Source organism: Sarcophilus harrisii, chromosome 5 (assembly GCF_902635505.1).
Source record: "Sarcophilus harrisii chromosome 5, mSarHar1.11, whole genome shotgun sequence".
NCBI classification, from domain to species: Eukaryota; Metazoa; Chordata; class Mammalia; order Dasyuromorphia; family Dasyuridae; genus Sarcophilus; species Sarcophilus harrisii.
In genome coordinates this window covers 49,853,261-49,868,293 of record NC_045430.1, presented here as the reverse complement: position 1 = coordinate 49,868,293, position 15,033 = coordinate 49,853,261, and the positions used below count along the sequence as shown (strand labels likewise).

General features: G+C 31.8%; 1 protein-coding gene across 7 annotated transcripts in view; it reads right to left on the bottom strand.

Annotated features, from left to right (window-relative positions):
• PPP1R12A (protein phosphatase 1 regulatory subunit 12A) overlaps positions 1–15,033 on the bottom strand; it is a 158,277-nt gene that overhangs the window by 82,547 nt on the left and 60,697 nt on the right. The window lies entirely within an intron of this gene.

Here is a 15,033-nt window from a genome sequence, read left to right as displayed (position 1 = left end):
GTCCCCCCACAATGGTAAAAAGGAAATTTGGAGGAGGTTTTTTTTTGGAGATTCTGAGTACTGGGGAAATAGGAAAAATGTTGAGTTTTATTCTGGATATTTTAAATTTGAGATATTCATTAAGAAGATGATGATATGGGGTATAAGCTTGGGGATTCACCAGGACTTTATTTATAAATAATGGAAGTCACCTGCATAAATATGATAATTAAACTTATAAGTTTAACAATCACCAAGTGAGAAAATAGAGAAAAAAATAACATTACAAATCAGTATTTAATTCAACATAAAATCTCTTGGATCAGTCCAATTTGTAAGATAGTCCCATATATTGCTTGTCATCCTTTACTATATGAATCACTCTGCTCTCTATGATAAATCATCTCCAACATATGCACACTCATAACTTGCCACATGACTGTGCAGAAAAATTCTAGCACTCCGTACAAGCCAGCATATTAAATTAGCACCTTCATTTTGTAACTGAATCTAATGTCTTTGCCATCTTTCCTAGAATTTTATTACTTGCATGTCAATGTTCCAATCTACATTAATATTACCATGAGATTTTGTTAGATAAGAATCTTTGAAATGATTATGGGTGAAGAAAGGAGGGGAGAAGAAATGGACTAATAATAAGGAACAACAGGAGCAAAAAGGAATTTTTTTAACACCAGGTCAGAAGATTGTGTAGAAAAAGGGACAACCCTTTTCTCCCCACCCCCCCCAAGTTTCTGGGGATATATTAATTTTCCCTCAAATACTCTAACCACACAGTTCCTCAATTTACTCAATAATTCTGTTAAGATAACTTTTTCTCTTACTGATTACTACACCATTTGAAACACAAAATGAATATTAGGCCAAGTTAAGACATTATTAGCTACTCTGCTTTTGGGGGAGAAGAAGGGTGCACAGACCCTCTGGATAAATGAAGTCTCCCCCCTCCCTTTATTATACTATGCTCTGTACTAGATTTGTGATGATTTCCTAAATACTCATTTATTTCCACAAATAGAACCCACTCTCATAACAGTTGAGCAAAGCAAACTGATGGAGTTAATATTCATCTTAGCCTCACATTTGCAGCATTAAGTTACCATATCCTTCCTCTCTCCTTTAAACCTAGAGAAAGGAAACAAATGAAGCTGTCATTTAGAAAACAAATTTTTTCATTTGTCTTATCACCACTGCTGAGGTTCCCTTGATTTGTCTTTTTTGGGGGGACAGAGGTAGTGGTGATAGCTCTGTATTCATCGGCACTGTTCATAGTCTGTTTTTTATGGGGTCCTGGTTTTGTCACATTTTCTAAAAGAAAAGTGCTACTTTATTTCCAAGATTTCCCCCCTCTAAGACTACTAAGAAAGTAGACATTCTTAGGATATATGCCTTGATATGTGATCAATGGATCAAAGAATATGAATAGCTTAATCATTTTTTTCCTCATTGTACTCAATTGATACTAGAATAGGTGAAACAATTCATGATTCAAATAACAAAGCATTAGTGTTGCCCATCTTCCTAACCTCATCAATAATGGCTATTTCTTTTATATCTTTTGCCATCTTTGCAAATTAAGTGCAACGTAAAACCTCTAAAAATGTTATCTATTTATAAAGCCCCAGTTGCTCAAGATAAAATATTTCATCCTCAATTTATTGTTTAAGGAACAGCACAATAATAAGCAAAATGTTACAGAGTATTGCAATTATATTATTTTCTCAAAGGTTTCATTGCAGATATTTAAGTTACATTATATACTAAACAAGTGTTTGTGAGTCAGTCAAGAAAATCAATTCTCTTTTCTAATGATATATCTAGAATAAAAACTGTTGAGTTTCCAGCTACTGAGTCATAAGTTAACCTTAAGAACACTACTAATTTATCTACAAAGGTCAAATACTGTTTACTAATTGCTTATGCCACCTGTTTTTTTTTTTAAACTGCTAAATAGAAATAATGAGTTTATAGATGTGTACTATATTCTGCTATTTTAATAAAATCTCAATAGTTTCTTTTCAGGCTTGCATTCATTCTTTGGCTATAAGCCAGAGGAGTAGCAACATGAAATGAAATCTTAAAGTCGGGTCCCTATCTCAATTAGCTCTGTTAGTTTTTCTTTGGATATTTTTGGGGAGATTGGGAGGGTAGGGGGTAGTAGTGGTGGTTATAAATAAGCCAATTGCAAATAGAAATAATTTTTGTTTCCTCTCTGGCAAGGTTCATAGTTTAATTCTACATAACAGCATTTTTTAGAATTATGTCAAATGACACCTGAGAGGGGAGTCTTTTAAAAAAAAACTTTTGGTATTTCTCTATTACTTTAATGCTAGATTTTGGTTTCAGACATAAACTTTAAATTTTTTTATTTTGAAATTGCCTTTATATACATCTATGCCCCTCCCCCCACCCCGGTTTTGTCAAAGCAAAAATTTGATAACCGCTCCCCCCCAAAAGATTTGGCAAAAATAAAAGATTGTGACGAAATCTTTTATCAAAAGTTTTTAATGACTATACTTCAATTATCATATGGCTTTGATTATTTTCATTTTTAGTATGATTTTGAATATGTAAGAGGTAGAGATAGAAGGGTGGTCTGGTCCAAAGATTTCACTGGTATGTGGAACTCTGGGCTCAGAAATTACTTTTACTAATAAAAAGTGACAAGTTATCAGTTTTGATTTGAAGCCTTAATTTGTCCAAGATCACATAACTATTTTGTTGTTGGAAGCTGAACTCGAATGGCAGGTCTTCTGAATTCAAGGCCAGCACTTGTCTAGGATCAAAAAGTATGACTAAGTGCTCCTGTGAACTAAGAATACAGGGAAGCAGAGGCAAGGACACAAAAAACCAGAACAAAAACAAACAAAGAAAAAAACCCAAGCTTAACATGAGCAGTATTAAGAGCTTCTGCTGGTGTGAGCACATGAATCTAGTTCTTAATCTCCCTCCCTCATACTGCACAAGATATTCTCACCCATTTTACTTTGTCATTTTCTTTTCCATAACACCTCAGAATAGTGAAAAATGGAGGCTAAAGGAAAGGAATGATAGAAATTCAAACTACAACATTAATGTTGATCCCTTCAATAGCTGTTATAATGTGCATTTTCTATGTTATTTAAAATTGCTAACAGATCAAAGGTCATTTAAAAACTTCTATAAAGGATTGATTATCAAAGAACCCTGTAACTTCAAGGAGGACTGATACCAGAGGCTATCTCATCAGATCCATACCTGACAATGTGTCTTCTCTTACAGACCATATTTCACAAGTGATCATCTAGGCTTCATTTCAAGGTCTCAAAAAAATAGTTGAATTTTTGAGTCCCTTGCTTGGGGGATTACAAAGTAGCTTCAAGAATGTCAATCGAAAGACATTTATTTTGTGCTTATTAGACATGCACATACACAAAGGCTCCCCCAAAAAGAAAAGCAAAAAGCACTATTCCTGAGCTTTAAGAGGCACATTCCAATTCAGTAGGGCAACAAAAATCTGGGCAAGTGAAAATATGCAGTATTTGCAGTGTAAACAGAAGATAACCTTAGTAAGAAGGCAATGGAGTAGAGAAAATAAGGAAAATAAGTACAGAAAGGTCTTTCGTAAAAGTAAGTCTAAAACAATATATATGAGATCTAAGAACATTATTAAATCATTATCTACTCAATCATATTTTAAAATCTAAAATCCAAGATACTATTGGGGAAATTCTATATATATATATACTATGAGGTCCAGATCACAGTAGGCTAAGTGTAATCACTAAATAAACAGAGACTGATCAACTAGGATTATAGCTCCTCTTTTACAAGTCCATGATAATTTAATACAAACTGCAGTCAATCAATAAACATTTATTAAATGCCTAATATATATCAGGTCTAAACTCTGAGATATAAAGAAAAGCAGTCTAACTAATGACAAAGAAAACATGCAAACAAGTATATAGTACAAACAAGATATATCAATAAATAGACCGAAAAAAAAAAAAAAAAAAAAAAAAAAAAAAAAAAAAAAAAAAAAAAAAAAAAAAAAAAAAAAAAAAAAAAAAAAAAAAAAAAAAAAAGGGACGGCAGTGGAATTAAGAGGGCTTAGAAGAGTCTATGAAAGGCAAGATTTTTAATTGCTTTGTCTTCAAAAAAAAAAAAAAAAAACCATAATTTTACTGTTTGTTAAAATGTGAGTGATTTTTATTATTACTATCTCTCATCCACCCTGCTCTTCTTCTCCCTCCACCCCTGCCCCACCACCCACAATTTGGCCTTTACTTAGGTAGATGTTACTGGAATACAGGAAAGAAGAGAAACAAAAATGGGTAATCAATTTTAGTAAACAGGAAAAAAGAACAGTGCCTTAAAAAACAAAAATGGGTAATCAATTTTAGTAAACAGGAAAAAAGAACAGTGCCTTAGAATTAAATACTGACAGTTAAAAAGAAATGAAAAACAAACGAAATAACATATGAAATGAAAATTTATAAAGACATAAAAAAGGGAAAAGGCTGATTTAAAATGGTAAGTTTTTATAATCACTGTTAAATATTCTTAACCTAAATCACATTTAAAATAATTTGATTCAAGAATGGACTGATGAATAAACATAGAAGCACGGCACAATAAATGCCCAGTTTTACTAGAAATGTAAGAGTATGAATAATGTCTTCTCATTGATGTGGATATTTCCATCAATAATGCAATTTGACAGGTGAACATCAAATGTGACTCTTCTTGTGTAAGGTAAGAATACCTTACAATAATTCACCATCAGCAGAGATTTTCCTTGAATTCTTCTAAAAATATTTTCAATCTAAGATTTCTTTATGACATTATTTACACTATTTCTTGCTTCTAATTTGATATAGGCCTCCTCCTGCCCACCAAATCTCCAATGACATTGAATGATCTTCAACCTCAATTTTCTAGAGATGTAGGGTTCCATGATTTGCAGTCACACAACACTGCTTGGAGAACAGAAAAGAGTATTTAAGGGAGAAACCTGAGGCCCACTAAAAGAACCTTTGCAATTTACCAGTTTAATGCATGCTTTAAAGCATGTTGAGTCCTGGATGATTTTTGCAGTGTTTGCACTAGATATGTTTATGTGTATATACATGTGGGCTAAGCTCCATAGTTTAATCGATCTGCAGTATCATGCAAAATGACAAGTATTCTTCAAACACTTGGTTTTGCTTGCACAGATAAGTCATTTTAGATCTTATTTAGGATGTTTTTAGAAGAGAGGATATCTAGGACCAGAGATGTAGAATAAAATATGCATTCTCAAATAGACTAAGATATTATTAATTTGTTTTCTTTAAACTATACTTAAATTATCTAACTGCAGTTTCCATGAAGAGAGAAGAGTTGGGCAGAAAGTGGCAATGATAAGAAACAACAAAAATTAACAAAACCCTTTAATTTTTTTATTGAAGTTTTTTATTTTCAAAACATATGCAAGGATAATTTTTCAACATTAACCCTTGAAAAACTTTGTGTTCCAATTTTCCTCTCCTTCCTCCTTTCCTAAATAGCATATAATCCAATATATAAAACCCCTTAACAATTAAAGTGTCATTCCATAACAATGGCATGGACTAATTTCCACAATGAATGAAAGAGAATATACTTTCACATTCCAATATCTTATATTTAGAAAATTTGAACTTAAAAAAAAAAAAAAAAAAGGCAAAATCTCTACTATGAAGAACTAATTCAGGGGAAGATAAAAATTCTTAGTCAAGCATTTATATTACGTTTAAGTGCTGTAAGAACTCTATTATGTCTCGTCATTTATGTTCCAATTATGCTGCAAGATCATAACTTATTCCCTTTCCTCCCAAGGGAAGATAATTGCTCTGACTTAAAAGCTGAGGAAACCAGTATGTATGAAGGGCATCTCAAACTGTCTTTTGCGATTCCTGGTAGGCTTAGGGCCCACTGGATAAGTGGTATGATATCAGAAAGTACAATGTTTAAAGGGAAATAGACTCAGGCATTATCATCCCATTGTTGAAAATGTAGTCATTAAAAGAATAACTAATTGCATGTAATTTATTCATTTATAATTTTAATGTGAGTCGAGTTCTTGTTTTCTTTCCATTATTCCCCAAAACAAGAAGGTTTGCTGTTGCAATCCATATTCCTATCAGGAAGATGGGAACAAAACCAAACTACTTCAAATAAACCATAAACAAATAGGCCTCAAAATGTTACATACATTAAAGGTAATTTGTGAGGAACTAGTATATTACTTATGGTAACTTTAGAGGCCTGGCAAGTACACTGAAATGTTGTTAAACTAGGATTTAAATGGTATTATTAGTTGAATTAAGCATCCAGTTCAATGGTGTGGAATTACTTCTATAAATCAAAGGCATAGGGTTGAATATGCTCAAAACATTTAAGATGATTAACTAGAAATAGATGATTGGAGAAGGCAAAATACACTATGATAAAAAATCCATTGCCCTGTCTGATGGAAATGCTTGGTACAGATGGTGCTGACCACCAAACACAGCAAACCATTTATGTTTGAAATGAATTGGAGACATGAATATATTATAAGTGTTATGTCAAAATAAAATTGGAAACAGTTCTACTCAGTTACAGGCAAAAGTTTTATGATGTTTTTAGTCAATAATACGCTCAGCTCCTTAGTCATACATACAGCTGACCAGTGCAAGATAATCCTAAAGAAGTTTCATTCCTAAATCTAAATGTATATAAAATAAGAAATAAGGGAGTTAGTTAAATCTGAAAAGAAAAATTTAAAGAACTTAAACTCACTGACAATTTTCACTTAACACAAATTGAGAAATTATACCTAATACCAAAATGGATAAAATGTCAATGAATCAATTGATTTGGAAAATAAGGCAGATATACTGTTTATTGTTGTATATTCATTTTGAATATCTTTTTTTGAGTCTGATATTATAAATACAATTGAAAGAATAATTATACCAGAAAAAAGGTTTAAAAAGGTTGATTAAGTATCCAAACCATCATCAATCAACATATATTCACTTCAATATATCACTTGGAAGTCTATATAAACATATACACAATTAAAAGAAAACATTATATTGGTAAAAATGGTGTGCTCCCCCTTCAAACCACAATTTAATAATTGTATTCAAGAAATCCCTTAAAAAATGTCATAAGACTTATACTGCCTTTATTAATGCAAAATCTTTGATTCCATGTAATCTTCAAAAGTTGTTCAGGGCAAAAATGCTGTAAAAATACAAAATAGATCCAACTATAGGGAGAATACTAGACTATTTTATATCCATATTTTAAAACATCTTGTCAACTTGAAAAATGACACCAACCCAATATCACAGAACATGGCATTTTCCAGGAAAACAATTTAAGCCCAATGTGGTTCTTTGTTGTTGGTTCAGTCTCTTAGTGACTCTTAGTGACCTCATTTGAAGTTTTCCTGGAAAAAATTTGTGCTTTCCTTCTCCAGCTCATTTTTGTAAATGAAGAAATGGAGGCAACTGGGGTCCAATATGAATTCAGGAAGATGAACCTTTCTGATTCTCCAGGCCCATTACTCTACTGCACTATCTACCTGCTGTTCATATGGTTCTGCTCACTTTAATATATTACCAATAATAATATTGGTAATATATTAAGTGAATTAAATATGGTTTCAAATTAAAGAGGAATCAACCCAAATAATATTAAGAATTATTTGATGTACATGAAATCAACAAGGTACAGAGATACAGTGAATGATGTTATTTTAATTTTGTTGAATCTTCAATATTAAAAATTCATCTCAATTTGATTAGGAATAATAGATCCTGAAGACAAGCTACAGGAAACCTTAAAACCCTTAAAAAAAGAAATTTATAGCTAAATGTGCTGAAAGACTCAATAAAAAGGACTTATTTAAAGCAACTTACACTAAAGTACAATCTTAATTGTATATTTCCTGATCTTCTAGTAAGTCAGACAAATATTTATTAAATGATTACTAAATGTAAACTAAATGCTGGGATGGAAAAGGCAAAAACAGTCTCTATCTTCAAATTTGTATATTTTAATGGAGACAACATTGAAATAACTGTAACTGGGGTGTGCAGTACAGATATGTTAAATCCATATCTGAGTTGAAATTCCCCAATATTATACAATTATTTTTTAATTTTATAAATTAAAAACCTGTTATATGAATGTAATGATACATTATTCTGTAAGAAATGATAAGCAGGCTGACTTCAGAAAAACCTGAAAAGACTTGCATGAACTGTTGCTGAGCGAAGTGTGCACAACTAAGAGAACATTGTACACAATAACAACAAGAATATGAGATGATCAACTGTGATAGACTTGACTCTTTTTACCAATAAAATGATTCAAAGCAATTCCAATAGCCTCGGGTTAGAAAAAGCCATTCTCAACCAGAGAGAGAACTATGGAGACTGAATGTGGATCAAAGCATAGTATTTTTACCTTTTGCTACTGTTGCTGTTTGTTTGCTTGTCTCCCCTACCCCCTTCTTGTGTTTTTTTCTCTTTTGATCTGGTTTTTTGTGTGTATGCTGCATGATGAATAGATAAATGTTTAGAAGAATTACACATGTTTAATTTATAGCAGACTACTTGTCTTGGGAGAGGGAGAAAAATTTGAAACATAAAGCTGTGCAAAGGTGAATGTTAAAAATTAGCTCTGCATGTATGAGAAAATAAAATACTATTTTAAAATAATAGTTGTGGCATATGATTGTGATGGAATATTATCATGCTATAAGAAATGATGATCTAGTTTTTGGAAAAACATGGAAAGACTTGAAATAATGAAGAATGAAATGAACAAAACCAAGAGAAATTTGTACACAATAATAATATTGTAAAACGTTTTGAACATTATAAATACCAAATCAACTACAAATAACTTATGAAGCAAGATCCTCCCTACTTTTAGAGAAAGAACTGAGAATTATTAAGTATGTATGATATCATCTTACATAAATACATACATACATATGTCTAATTATCACCACCTCTAGAATACAGTAGGGAGGGAGAAAAAAGTTCATAGCAGAGAGCAAAAGAAAATTTAGAAAGCCCGGAAGTCAGGAGTTCAAATGTTGCCTCAAACACTTAAATACTTCCTAGCTCTGTGACCTTTGGCAAGTCACTTAACCTAATTGCCTCAGCAAAAAACAAAAACAAAAAACAAAACAAACAAAAAAAAGTGCAGTAGTAATATTGTCTGTCAAAAAAGTAAACAGTATGAAATGGAAAATTATGGCTTTATATTGAATCGCCTTTTTATCTTGTGCTATGACAAGGAAATATTTTCTATTTTTTTTCTATCTTTTTTCTATTTTTGTATTTAAGTTAAAAATTTGGTATATAAGAAATGCTCTTTTGGAGGGTTTAAATTCATAGTAAAATGTTTTCAGATGCTAAAACAAATATTGTTTTATTTTATTCGACATTTATAATTACAGTTTAATCTAGTAATCTGTGAGTTTGATAATTTTGTTATGTAGACAGCAATAGGTTCAAAAGTAGGTCTGCAAAATGATGAGGGAACAAAATTGTGTGGTGTATCTGAATGTGGCAGGGGCCAAGTTATTTAAGCTGTTTCTGCCTTTGAATCTTTATCTGTCAAATGAAGATAATAATAGCACCTACTTCAAAGGATTTTTGTGAATTAAAATGAGATATTAAGAAAGTACTCTGCAAATCATATAAATACTAAGGTCCTTCTACTATCAAATAGTTTTTTGAGAAGAGTGTGAAATCAAAGGGGCTTTTTGGGTCAAAATTATCTAGCGCACATTGGTCCAACAACCAGTTAGTCCTTGTCTGAGTAACCATTTATATAGCACTTACTATGTGCCAGACCCTGTGCTAAATGGCTCATTTATCTGTTTTTTTGAGAATATGATTACATTTGATATTTGAAATTCACAACTGGGAGAGTTAAGTGCTATTATTATCCTTTTATAGTTGAAGGAACTGAGGTAAACAACTTAAGTGACTTGTCTAGGATCACAAAGCTAGGAAGTGAGAGAAGAGAAGAGAAGAGAAGAGAAGAGAAGAGAAGAGAAGAGAAGAGAAGAGAAGAGAAGAGAAGAGAAGAGAAGAGAAGAGAAGAGAAGAGAAGAGAAGAGAAGAGAAGAGACGAGACGAGACTAAAAGCTGGTGGATTGAAAAAAGCCTCTTGCAGAAGGCTTGGAGATAAGGAAACTAAGAAGCAGAAGTGAGGATATATATAATAGCCCACCAGGCACTGGGGTCAGCCAGTCCAAAAATAAAGAAATGGGATATTTTTTAAAGCTGACTGTCTCAGTGTATTTTTTTTTTCTTTTCTGAGAGGCAGTTGAGGTTAAGTGATTTGCCCAAGGTCATACAACTAGGTAATATTAAAAGTCTAAGGTCAAATCTGAACTCGGGTCCTCCTCACTCCAAGGCCAGTGTTCTATCTATTGTGCCATCTAGCTGCCCCATTGTTGTACTTTTTGCAAAAAATTTGGAAAATAGTTAAATATTTTTAGAATTATTTGATGCAAATAATTAAGCACAAAATATGACATTTCCTTCAATATGTTTAAGGACACTTATGTAACAGTGGAAAGAGGACTCAGTCTATAAAAACTGGAGAAGGAAAAATGGCAAACCACTCTATTAGCATTGCCAAGAAAATCTCATGTGGAATCATGAAGAGTAAGGCAGGACTTTGAAACAACTCAATCCACTTAAAAGGACATCCACTCTTTCAATCTGCATATAAGTGATTTTCCAGCTAATCCTGTAAATAAAGGAAATCCTTTTAAAAAAGGATTCTATTCAACCTACAAAAAATTATAGTGATTGCAAAGTTTAGAAAGGAAGATAAGGGAATTGTTTATGTAAAGACACAGCTCCAGAGTCACTTTTCAAGTGATAAATGGCCAAAGAATAGAGTATAAATAGGTAGTTTTCAGAAGAAATCAAAGCTATGGAAATCATATGAAGTAAAAAAAAAAAACAAAAAAACACCCTACTCCTACTCTAAATCACTAATTGTTAGAGAAGTCCAAATTAAAACAATTCTGAGATATGATCTCATATCCATCAGGCAGATTAACATAATAGAAAAAAAGACAAATTTTGGAGAGGATATGGAAAAATATGTACATATGCCTTAGTGTTGGAATTGAACTAGTTCAATCATTTTGGATAATAATCTAGAACTATGACCAAAGAGTTATAAAATTGTGTATACCATGTGCCGCTGAGATATCCTTACCAAGACTATGTACCACAAAGAGATGGATCAAAGAAAAAAGAAAATGACTCATATACAAAAATATGTATAGCTCTTTTTCGAGAGGCAAGGAAATAGAAATTGAGGGTATGTTTTTGAAATGGGGAATAGCTGAACAATTTATAATATATGATTACGGGCATGGCTTCAGAAAAACTTGGGAAGACTGATATAAAAAGAAGAGAGCAGAACCAGGAGAAAAATGTACACAGTAATAGCAATATTGTAAAGATGATTAATTGTATAAGACTTAGAAAAGCTGATCCATGACAATTCCAAAGGCCTCTATGCACTTCCAGACAGAGAACTGGTATTAGTGGAGAGTAAAGTATACTGTTTTCTCCTTCCACAAGTCAAAATATATGACTTTTACATAAACAATGGGCATTGTAATTCATGCTTTTTGCATATAAAGGAAGAAATTTGCAACTGAAAATAAAAATAAATCTTAAAAAAAGATGAGGCACATAATAAATGAAATATTTGATCATGTAAATACACTTTAATTCCTTATTTTAAAAAAAGAAAAAAAGACCAATTACCAATTACCAGAGCAAGGCCACAGAAAGAATAACATTTAAAAGGATGGAGAATTTGGAATTAGACCACAGGAGTATCATCAGATGATGAGCATGTTCAATGCTAAAAAAGTAGGACAAGAACCTCAGGTTAGAAAGGGAAGCAAACTAAGGCCAGAATGGGAGAAGTTGAATAATATGATTAAAGCAAATCTGTGTATATGTTTATACCTAGTAAAACGTAAACCTCTTTACATCAAACTTTTTTCTTTGTATCCCCCAGCACTTTTGTATTGTACAAAGGGTTCAATTGTAAACAAAAGTTATAATTAAAGAGAATTTCAGATTAAGCTATAACTAAACTAATTTTTCTGAACTAAATTCATTTGTGTATTATTTAATACGTAATTTTGAAAATGTTTTGTGTAAATTATTTCATATATTCTCACTAATTTATTGGCAGTTAGGTGGCATGTTGGAGAGAGGGAAGAGTCTGGAATCGGGAAGACCTAAATTCAAATAAATTTCAGACACTTAGAACAATAACAAAAATAATTATATGTGTTAGAATATGATTTCGATAGGGGCAGGAGATTTTATTTAAAGATTTATTCCTCAATAATGTGGTATATAACGTGTGAAACACTGGAATGGAGTTGAAGATCTGTTTTCTAGTAGCTCTGACATGATATTTACAAATCTCTTATCTCTGAATGATAGTTGCTGCACAGGCAGTAAGAAAACAGGCATATTCTTGTGTTGTGGTAGAGCTGTAAATTGCTAAAAATCTTTCTGGAAAGTTAGGTTAGGAATACTGTTTCTTTTAGGGGTGAAAAGAAAATCTATTAAAATAATACCAACAACCAAAAAAGGAAGGCCAGAAGGACCACAAATAATGAAGACAACTCTAGGAGTACTATGTACTATCAGAATTTATTGGATACTTAAAAAAAAAAGCAAGCTCTATGTAATAAAGAATTGAATTTTTATGTACAATCTTCTGCTCTTCAATGTGTTTTATTTTATTTGAGATTTGTTAATTCCAGATTAAAAAAAGAAAGAAAACAAAAGTAGAGAAAAGAAATTGAAATCTTAAGGGCCATGTCCAAAGGTAACAAGTAGCAGAAGCAGAATTTCAGTCCAGATCCTGAGACTCTATACATGCAGCCCAATTTCCACTACATTATGCTGATTGATTTTTTTTAAAAAAATAAGAAACACTGTCGTTAGAAGAGAGATGGTTCAACATGATTTTCCTTAGCTATTCATCCTATTAAAATAATTTTCTTCTCAACAGCTAAATGACACCAGAGTGAATTTATTATTTCAATAATGATTCCAAAGAATATTGAATAACAGATCAATGTTAATCCAGATTACATCACTAGTGTTTTTGTTTTGGCTTGGTCTTTAAGGCAAATTTTTAGATGGTATAAAGTTCGGGGCAATAAATAATAAAAGACATAAGAATGATACCAACAAATGTCAGACCGTAACAAAATAAAATTTATGTTAGTCTCTGTAACTGTAGACAAGTAAGTAAGTCTCTTAACCTCTCAATGTTCAAGCAACTCTCCAAGACTAAGCTGCAGAAGTTATTGATCAGTATGGCAAGAAAGCTTCACAACTGATAATTTCCTAAAACAATGAAGTCACCTAATCTGTTAATCTCCTTTAGGAAGTTGTCTATTTGGAGCAGCTAGGTGGTACAGTGGATAGAGCACCACTCTGAAGTCAGGAGGACCTGAATTCAAATTTACTCTCAGGAATTTAAGGGCAAGTCACTTAACCCCAAGTGACAGAAAAAAAAAAAAAAAAGAAGTTGTATATTTAAGTTGTAAAAACCCATTCAGCTCCAAAGACTGAAATATGCCTCCTATACTCAGAATACTCTATCCCTATTGCTTCCTGATGAGCTTTATTTAGTTCAGGTCCTATGTAAAGCATTTCTTGATTTCCTTTTCCCATCTAAATTGTTATCACTCTACACTCCCAAAATTACTTTGTATTTTTGCAGCCTTGAACAAGGAATATTTCCCAAAGTGTATGTAAGCTCTGAAAGAAGATACTTGCCATTTTTTATTTGCAGGAATGGAGCACTGTGCTGTGCCAGAGTAGAAACTTATTTAAGTAGGAAGTATTTATGGAATGTTATTGTTTACAAATGTTACCATATGGACCCTCTGAATATGTTATGGTTTTTTTTAACAGAAGAAATTAAGTTACATGTTAAATAACTTATTCAAGATTAGAAATGAGGTTCAATCTCCTTTTAAAAGCATTCTCTTATTCCATCTTACATCAATCTCCTTTTTGTCTAAAATTTTACAAAACTTATCTGTAACAAAAATTGTCAAAACTCAACCAAACTTTCAAACTAGATTCAAAGTGACCTGTTAAGAGTCACATGACTACTAAAAAGAGGATTTGAACCTAAGTTTCCTGAATCTCATCATTCTAGGAGCACACCATCTTTAAAAAAAAAAAAAAAATTTTTTTAAACAATGCATCTGTGCTAGTTTTATCGTGCCAATTAGATGTGGTCTCCTTGGGAAATTTAAGAGCACATTTTTACACTGCCTTTACTGAGCTCCATATCTATAAATTCAAAATGAGGGCAGAAATAACCATAAATTTGCAGAAAATTTCAGGTAAGGATAAGCCATGAGAAGTGAGCAGTTATTATTTGTTGATGAAATATATGAACATAATCCAGAGAAATGAAAACTTGGAGTTTTGCTTTTTGGAAAAAAACAAACATATTTCTTTCTTATACTAGGGTGCATTAATTTTGTCTATGCAGAAACCTTTCAATTTCAATTGATCAGTTATATTTTATCTTTTACAATTTGCCTTTCTGGAGGGTTAATTTTGTATCTAAAAATTTTATGGCAGCACTTTTTTGTGACAGCAAAGAATTGGAAATAAAGTAAATGCCCAATAATAGAGGAATGGGTAAATTGTACAAGAATGCAATGGAATATTACTATGCTGTGTAAATTATATAATGAAAACAGAGAAGCATGGAAAAATCTACATGGATTAATGCAGAATAAAGGAAGTAGAGTCAAGAAAAAATATACAAAATAACTACAAAAATATAACTGATAAGACATCAAACACACATTATAAAAGCCAATGTTACAAAATTATTATTAAGAGAAAACTTCTGTTTACGGAGGCGGGAAGGCACACATGCATTACATATTATATGTTTTGGGACATTTTCAATGTATCAATC